This window comes from Silene latifolia, chromosome 2, assembly GCF_048544455.1.
Source record: "Silene latifolia isolate original U9 population chromosome 2, ASM4854445v1, whole genome shotgun sequence".
NCBI classification, from domain to species: Eukaryota; Viridiplantae; Streptophyta; class Magnoliopsida; order Caryophyllales; family Caryophyllaceae; genus Silene; species Silene latifolia.
This window is the reverse complement of record NC_133527.1, coordinates 81,281,559-81,291,574: the sequence shown is the minus strand read 5'-3', so window position 1 is coordinate 81,291,574 and position 10,016 is coordinate 81,281,559.

Genomic DNA, 10,016 nt, shown 5'->3' with positions numbered 1-10,016 from the left:
AATTAGTAGTATAATCTTGCTTAGTATTCAATCATTTACAATTCAAGTTTTTAGTTTAAAAGTCCTTCTCTTGGGATCAACCCTTACTTGCACTATATTGCTTTATCCATTAGAGTAATTTAGAGTATAGTTTGGCTTATAAATTGTTAATTTGGTAGTTAATTCCAGCATTTATGACACCTAGTATTTCACTTATCAAATTTTGACGCCGTTGCCGGGGAAGACAACGTAACCAGAACTTGAGTTGTGATTTATGCTTTGTTGTTCTTACTTCCTTTTTATTGTTAAAAGTAAGTGGTAGTTCTAATCCATCTTGTTTAGTGTAAAGGTTTATGCCTAGTTCCCAACAAGGTGGTGAGTTCACTCCAATTAAAGAAGACTCATTTGCAGCCTATTCTTGGTTATTCACCAATCATTGGTATCAAAGACCTCAAAGAGGAGGACAATTTGAAGAGTAAACCTTCGAACCCCTTTCGGTTGACCTAATATAAGTTGAATATCTAACAATGGCTAATGATACAAGAACCATCCGGGAGCTTCGGGCAAGAAACTATGATACTCAACCTCTATGCATTACCTACCCACCCATGGGGGCTAATGCAAACTTTGAGTTGAAGGGCTACTTCATCCACAATCTACCCAAGTTTTATGGGCATGCGGGGGATGACCCCAACCGTCATCTCTCCGAATTCCATATGATATGTGAATGAGCAATACCCAATGGAGTCACAGAGAACCAATTCAAATTAAGGGCTTTCCCATTTTCTTTGTTAGATGCGGCTAAGGATTGGCTCTTTTACCTCCCACCGGGTACAATTAGTACTTGGAAGGCCATGAAATCGGCATTTCTTGAAAAGTTCTACCCTGATTCAAGGCACAACCATGCCAAGAAGGCCATCACTTCTCCGGAACAAGATCCAAGTGAAAGCTTGTATGAGTATTGGGAAAGGTTCAAGAAGTTGGTTGCCCAATGTCCCTACCATGGGCTAAGTGGTGATGATCTTTTGGTTAACTTTTGTGACGGTCTTACTCAACAATACCAAATAATTGTGAATGCCGCTACGGGTGGTGGGGTTGACAACTACTCCGTGGCGGAGGCAAATAAAATTATAGAGAGCCTAGCCGCAAGCACAAGAAGCTGTGGGAGAGAGGGCCGAGGGTCTTAGACTCTCCACTCAATTGAAACATCCTCTCCTTCCAACCAAAAACATGAGAAGACCGTGGATGATCTCACCAAAATGGTGGCTCAATTAATGGGGAACAATCAAGGTGGACCACAAGGATCCAATGTGGAGCGCAATTTTTGTCAAGGTCCACACCCGGTTGAGTCTTGTCCCATCATGCAAGAACAAGGGATAAGCCATGAAAATGTGAGTACAATGGGTCATGGCCAATATAACTCTAGGAACCCCACGGGGGGTGGGTATTACGAGTATGACCCAAATGGCAACACTTACAATATCGGCTCAAGGGACAATCCAAACCTTAGTTGGGGAGGGGATACTTCAAAGAGTTTCCAAAATGGGCAATGCAACCATTTGAGGAACCAAAATTCACAAGGTCCCAGCCCAAATTACCAAAGAAACCAAAACTTTCAACAAGGAAAGAAGGTTCTTTCCAATTTGGAAATCAAGGTAACCAAGGTCATCAAGGTAACCACAAGAATTTTCAAGGAGGGAGTTCCTCCTCTTAAGGAGTCGACAATTTATCCACCAAGGAGATGTTTAAGATTCATATGAAAGGGCAAGCCGAGACAACCAAGAGGTTTGACAAGATGGATGAGGATAAGCTTTCAAGTGATGCTAGGGTGAAAAATCTTGAGATCCAACTTGGCCAAATATCACAAGAGATTGTCAAGAACAATCAAAAGAACTCCACTTCAATTCCCTCTACAACATTTCCTCCAAAGGAAAATGCAAGTGCAATGACATTGAGGAAGGGGGAGAACTCTAGAATCTCCCCCAAAGAAGAAGAGAAAGGCAAAGTCAAATGAGAGGGTTATTCACATTGAGGAGCAAGTAGAGGAAGAGCTTGTGATTGAGGAAGAAAAAGGGTCATCATTAAAAGCTAGTGGAGAAGAATTGAAGAGTCCATTGAGAATGGACAAAGAAGAAAAAGAAAATAACACCACAAAAGACAATATTCAAGACATCGTGAGAGAACATGTCGTTGAGGTACCTTTCCCTCATGCTCTCGCACATTCTAAGAGGCTTGAAAGAGATTAGGATCTCTATGAAACCTTTAGAAAGTGTGAAGTGAACATTCCCTTATTAAATCTTTTAAAAGGTGTTCAAAGGTACGAAAAGTTCCTCAAGGAACTTTGTACACCTAGGAGAAACTCAAAAAAGGAACCCAAAGAGTAAAAGTGAGTCAACATGTCTCCGCCATTTTCAAAAAGTCATTTCCTAAGAAGTGTGGCGATCCGGGGATGTTCACTATACCTTGCTCTATTGAGAAGAAAAGTTTCACCCATGCCATGTTAGACCTAGGAGCGTCAATTAATGTAATGCCCTATAATCTTTATGAGACTTTGGGACTTCCACCCTTGTTGAAAACCGATGTAGTGATCCAACTTGCGGATCGCTCAAACATTTATCCCAAGGTAATGGTGGAGGATATGTTGGTATAGGTAGATAATTTAACTTTTCCGGCCGACTTCTATGTCCTTGATATGGAAGTCGACTCGAGGGCCACTCCGATCCTTTTAGGACGGCCCTTCATGAAAACCTCTAAAACTAAGATTGACGTGTCTAATGGGAAATTAACTATGGAATTTGACGGAAAGAGGCTCCCATACAATATCTATGATGTAATGAAACATCCCGACGACACACATTCATGCTACTTCTTAAATATAATTGAACCCATTGTCCATCAAGTGTATAATTTGTGTCAAAGGGACCCTCTTGAGGTGACCTTAACTAACAATGTGGAGCAAGAAGGGTTGCGTGTTGTGTTGCCAAATGATGTGCAGGATTATGTCAACATGTTAGAGGAATAAATCACCCTTGAAGATGACCAAGTGGAAAAAGAGGAACTCGAAATCAGGGGAAATGGCAGTCTGCCGGACAAACCGCAGTCTGCCGACCCCATGACAGTCTGCCAAATCCCCTGTTCCGGGATTATTTTCTTTGCTTAAAGACAAATCCTAGCTTCTCCAAGTTTATTCTCCTTGATGCCTCACTTGAAAGACCGGTCCCTTCTATAATAAAACCCCCAAAATGCAACCTCAAAACCCTCCCAACTCATCTTAAATACATCTTTCTTGGAGAGAATGACACACTACCTTTAATCATTTCCAACAAACTCCAAATTGACCAAGAGGAAAGGTTGGTGAGCATGCTCAAGAAACACAAGGGTGCATTTGGGTGGAGCATAGCCGATATCAAAGGAATAAGTCCAAGCACTTGCATGCATAAGATCCGATTGGAGAAAGAAGCAAAACCCGTGCGCCAACCTCAAAGGAGACTTAATCCACCCATGATGGAGGTGGTAAAAGAGGAAGTCATCAAGCTCCTTCAAATGGGAATCATCTACCCCATTAGTGATTCCCAATGGGTAAGTCCTACTCAAGTTGTGCCAAAGAAAGGAGGGGTGACGGTAGTCAAAAACACCCAAGGGGCATTGATCCCCACCCGTTTACAAACGGGATGGAGGGTATGTATTGATTATCGTCGTCTCAACCAAGTCACTTTGAAGGACCATTTTCCCCTACCCTTTCTAGATCAAATGATAGAAAGGTTAGGTGGAAAAGAGTATTATTGTTTTTTGGACGGGTACTCCGGGTAGTTTCAAATCCCCATTCACCCGGAGGACCAATCCAAAACAACTTTTACTTGCCCATTTGGTACTTATGCTTACCGCCGTATGCCTTTTGGATTGTGCAACGCTCCCGGAACTTTCCAACGTTGCATGATGAGCATTTTCTCCGACTATGTGGAGCGCATATTGGAAGTCTTCATGGATGACTTCACCATCCATGGAGACTCCTTTGAGTCGTGTCTAGACCACCTCACTATGGTCCTAACACGGTGTATAGACTCTCACCTCATACTAAATTCTGAAAAGTGTCATTTAATGGTGAGTAGTGGCATCGTGCTTGGGCACATAATGTCGAAAAGAGGGATTGAGGTGGATATGGCAAAGGTCGATGTGATTAAAACCTTGTCGTATCCATCTAATTCCCGAGATGTGAGGTCACTCTTGGGACACGCGGGTTTCTATTGGAGGTTTATTAAGGACTTTTCCAAGATCGCTAACCCTTTGTGCAAACTTTTGCACAAGGATGTGGAGTTTGTGTTTGATAATGAATGTAGGAAAGCGTTTGACCTATTGAAGGAAAGCCTCATAGCGGCCCCAATCATCCAAGCACCAAAATGGGATCGACCATGTGAAATCATAACAAATTCAAGCGATTTTGCCATTGGAGCCGTGTTGGGGCAAAAGGAGGGCAAAGCTTCTTATGTTATCCAATATGCTTCCTCCCTTCTCAATGATGCCCAAAGGAATTACACTACAACCGAGAAGGAATTCTAGTCGGTGGTGTACGCACTTGAGAAATTTCGTTCATACTTATTGGGGGTTAAAGTAATCATCTACACCAACCACAAAGCCATCACCCAACTTGTGGGAAAGAAAGACACTAAGCCAAGGTTTATTCAGCGGGTCCTCCTTTTGAGTGAGTTCGACATTGAGATAAAGGAAAAGAAGGGATTAGCCAATATGGTGGCCGACCACCTTAGCCGGTTACATCTTGGGGAAAAGCAACTAGAGAGTATGGGTGAAGTGGATGGGAGTCTCCAACATGAATCATTGTATGCATTGAAAGCAATGGAGCCATGGTATGCCAATTTGGTAAACTACTTGGTGACTAAGAAGTTCCCTACTTCTTTATCATCAAGTCAACGTAACAAGATCAAGGCCGATTCTCGGTTCTACATTTGGGATGATCCGTATTTATGGAAGATATGCAAAGACCAAGTCATTCGCCGTTGTGTGCCGGATGTGGAGATACCATCCATTCTCAAGCATTGCTATGAATATGCTTGTGGAGGTCACTTCGGGCCCCAAAGAACGGCACGGAAAATTCTTGATTGCGGTTTCTATTGGCCCAACATATTCAAGGATGCTCACATCTTCGTCAAAACTTATGATAGATGCCAAAGGTTTGGCAACATCTCACGACGGAATAAAATGCCCCAACAACCAATGCTATACTTGGAGATTTTCGATGTGTGGGGAATCGATTTCATGGGACCATTCCCTACTTTCTATGGGTATCTTTACATCCTCTTGGCAGTGGATTACGTTTCCAAATGGGTTGAGGCCATTCCCACAAAATGTGATGATGCGAAGACGGTGAGTGCATTTGTCAAAAGCAACATATTTTCAAGATTCGGATTTCCCAAGGCCATTGTTAGTGATAAGGGAACACATTTTTGCAACAAAGTGATAGCAACATTGCTTCAAAAATGATGTGACCATTATTTGAGCATATTTAGTCCCCTAATTGAGCCTATTTTGCATACTATTATATCATTCCACAACCATTTTATTCGTCAAATGCTTTCTATTTTGCTTTCCTAGTGCATTTCGTATGTTTTGTAGGAAAGAAGATAATAAGGCGGAAATTCCCGTCTTTCGTGCATATTTGGAAGCTATTTGACGATGTTTGATGGACTAGTATGAAGAGGAAGCAAGAACTAAAGACCAATCCTACGAGAATAAAAAGGAAGTGAAAGAAAAGATTCTGAAGCAGAACCCGAGCGGGTTTGCAGGCAAGACGCCCGTCCAGGACGACAACCCAAGCGTCCAAACAACAAAGACGCTCGGATTCCTCCAAAGAATCCGAGCGGATTCACAAAAAGACGCCCGTGCACCCCCTCTACAATCCGAGCGTCTTCCCTTCCTGTACGGACGGACCGCGACATCTTCAGCCGAGATGCTCATTCTTCCAAAAAGACTAGCGTTTCCATGCTTAAAACCCAAAAATGTAATTACTAATTTAGCCTTAGTTAACCTAATGAAGCTCTACTATATATACCCCATTTGTAAATAATCAAAGAGGAGAGGAGATTAGGCTAAGCCTCCACATTATAAATTCCTCTTAGACTCAATTAGGAGTAGATTAGAATAGATTGCTCTTTGATCTTTCCAAAAATCTCACATTAATTATTGTTCAAGTTTGTTACTTTTGGGTAATTGAAGATTATTGGGTTATTATTGAAGGATTGACAACCCTTCATCAATCAATCAAGTTTCTTCTATTATTCTTTGCTTTATTATTTGGATTCTCAAGTTTGGTATAATTCTTTTACCCTTTACTCTTTATTGTTTATTTCGTCATTCTCTTATCATGTTTACACTTGTTGTGATGATTGACACCATTAGTGACATGTTTACCATGATAATAAGTGACTAGTCTCTTAACTAGGATTAGTGGGTAATTAGGGGAAACCAACATGGGGTATGATTCATGCTTAAATTAATATGCTTTCATACTTTGAAGTGAGTATTGAGATGTTGGAGGAAGAAATAACAAAGAAGAATGAAGCCCCCATTTATGATTCATATGAAGATAGCAACAATGATGATGAGCCTAAAGGATGGACTTGTAATATCACCTTGCTTGAGGAGCCTATCCTTGAGACATTTGAGATACCCTATCATGAAGAAGAACGTCCGTCCCCTATTCCTCATAAAGACTACTTGACACCTATTATAGAGCCAATGATCATTGAAGAGGATATGGTGGACCTTCTCCAAAAGGCCAAAGCATCATACAAGAGCTACTTGGTGAAAAAGCTCAAAGAGAAACTTGCTCGCGAAGCCACTTGTGGAAGCTTGGCACCCACAATGACAACTTCTAAGGAACTCGATCATCAATACCATGAGAATTCTCCTTCTACTCTTGTAGGATTGACAAATTCAAATGCTATCATCATTACCAAAATTGAAGAAGAAGTTGGTGAGTGGAAGTCTACGGATGAAAATGAACCGTACTTCATGCCTAGTGTTGACAAGAATCATGGGCTTGTTTATTGGAAGCATTGGGAAAGATCTAGTGCCGAGGACAAAGCGAAAGAAAGAATATATTACAAGCTTCCTTGGCCAAACTTCATGTTCAAATGGAGCAACCCATACTTGTCTTTATTTGGAGCTTGTTCACAAGCTTTTGATCTCCTATTAAGAGCTTTGAGCTCTATGGACAAGAATTTCTACAATTTGAACTAGTTTGGCGGAGTTCTATCTCAAACCACCATTTGTAAGATATTTCTTGGATTCCTTACTTTGTATAATATTGTACATTCTTGCATTTGTATTCGATTTCTTGCATGAGAGTAGTGAGAGAGAGAGTCTTCTTACATTTTTATTGAGCAAATTTCAGAAAAAGATAAGGAGGAATAACAAATCGGTGAAAGGGTATGATTGTGCAAGGAAAAGAAAGAAAAAGAAGAAAAGCAGCCAAAGACGGCCGTCCCGAGGCCTGGACGCCCGTCCAGGGCCCTCGTCGCATAATTGGTTGGCACTGTCTCAGGATCCGAGCGGATTCAGCATAAGACGCCCATCCTCAAAGAAGACGCTCGTATTCTCCACGGGACGCCCGTCCTAAATGCCATCTGAAACAAAATTTTGAAACTGCCAGGAAATCCAAGCGGATTTTTGAAAAGACGCCCGTCCCAAGTAGGACGCCCGTCCCAAAACAGAAGACGCTCGTCTTCTTCCTGCTCCCAAAATTGTTGAGGTCCTGTCTCAGAATCCGCGCGGATTTGAAGGAAGACGCTCGTCTTCTACTAGCACAAGACGCCCGTCCCGCATGAAAGACGCTCGGATTGTGGTCTTTTTCTAGAACAATCCGGCCGGGTCCCACTCTTATCCGCTCGGATTCCCCTTTCTTCTATAAAATCACCCTCTTTCTCCCTCATTTCTTCACCTTATCTAACCCTAAAACACTCATCTCCATCCTCAGAAACACTCCCCTCACATCAAAAGCCAACAAAAACCCCATTTTCCTCAACTTCAAGATGATGAACCTCAAGGGCAAGGCTAAGAAGTTTGTTGAATCCACCGGAAGGAAATGCAAGGGATCATCCTCTTCAACTCCACGAGAGGTAATGCCACCAATGAACTTCCGTCCCATCATGAGAGGAGGAATTGAACAACTTGAGAACTTCCAAGAGGTACTTTTCAAATCCGATACCCACCGCAAGAACTTTGTCAAATTTCTAGGTAAGAACTATGAACCCACTCAATTCATAGATACTAGGGTGTTGGAAGTCCTTGGGATAAGGTACCACACCGAGATGTTCTTTGATGGCTTAGGGATTGGAAAACTTTTCCATGCCCATGAGGAGACGTACCTTAGTCTCACTCTTGAGTTTTTGAGTAGCCTTCGCATTGTAACGAATACTCGAACCAATGTGGGCATGGAGTTTAGGTTGTGAAACCTAGACCATAGTCTTACACTAGATCAATTTGCCCACATTTTCGGTCTTGAAGTGCCCACCAACTATACCGAAAAACCTGCTGATTTCGATGTGGACCTACTTTGGAGGGCTATTTCCGGGAGGAATTTTACCGGTTTAAAGCAATGTTATACCTTCGCCATCCAACATCCGGTGATTCGAATCACCGAGCGCTTTGTGGCTGGTACCATCAATGGGAGGTACGAACAAGATAGGTGTACTCTCATTGATTTAACTTTTCTTGAGTCCTATTTGAATGTTCGGAGGACGAGGCGATATAACTTCAACACACCCCTTGAGATACTTACTAGGTTTAATGATTTTGCTCAAGGGACCACCCAGTTGAAGACCTTCGTAATGGGAGGTCTAATTACTATTTTGGTCAACTACCTTTGCCCCGGGTTCAACGCCCGTGGGATTTATGCTCCTCTTGAGGGGAGGACTTTGATTGATGAGCAAACCGTCTTCAACCATCACCGGTGGTGTAACTATACTCAAGAAGGGAGTGTAGAATGGTACACAAAAGGATGCACCTCAATCATCCTTGAGGGTTGGAAGATACCGGGCACCGACCCAAAATTGAGCCCATATTCGCCTCCACCAAGCTACCTTCATGATATCCAAATTCTCGACAATCCCCCTCAAAGGGAAGAGCCACCCCGCCAACAACAAGTACCTCGTGGGGCACCGGCAAGGCCTACTCGCCCACCTTCCTATGTGCCTATCCCACCATACCCTACTCCATATACCCAGTTTCAACCGGAAATCCCCAATACCCCGGGCATTAATGATTTGATGAAACTCATGAATAGAGTGGACCTCGGGGTACATGAAGGGAGGGTCGACAACTACTTGGCCCTTTATCCCCAATACTATAACATGGCTCAACAAGGGTATATTGACCCCAATGGTCCTAAGCCCTCTAGGGCCCAACCACAACATTTGTTCCCTAATCAAGGGGGCCAAGCTTGGAATCTCGATGGTGGAGGGTACTCGGGACAATGAGGAGGGCATGATCAAGGAGAGTTTGACCAAGGAGGGTATTGGGGCCAAAAAGGAGGATATGACCAAGCCGGGAGTTCTCACCAGTATGGTTACCCCCAAGATGAGGAGGATGACGAGTGAAAGAGGCCTACCTCATCACCTCCATTTGTATGATACCCTTATCTCCCTCTCTTTTTTGTATTTACATTACATTTAGTGTAGCTTTCACATGTATTTGTATCATATTTCATTTGCATTAGCTAGTTCATTTAGTATAGTTTGCATTGTAATATTTCACATGATTTATGTAGATAGTTGCATATAGATTAGAATTCATGCATAGTTACTAATGGCCAAACCTATTCATTTCTACACTAGAAATAGTGTTTAAATCGGTTTGGGGAGGTTTGATCATAGGTGACCATAGTAGACTAGAAATCATGCATCATATAATAAAGTTTAGATTGCATTCATTTGTTATATATGTCATATTGAATTGCATTTAGTTAGAGCATGCATTCATTCATATCATATCATTGCATTTGTACTTCAATTTCCATAAAATCA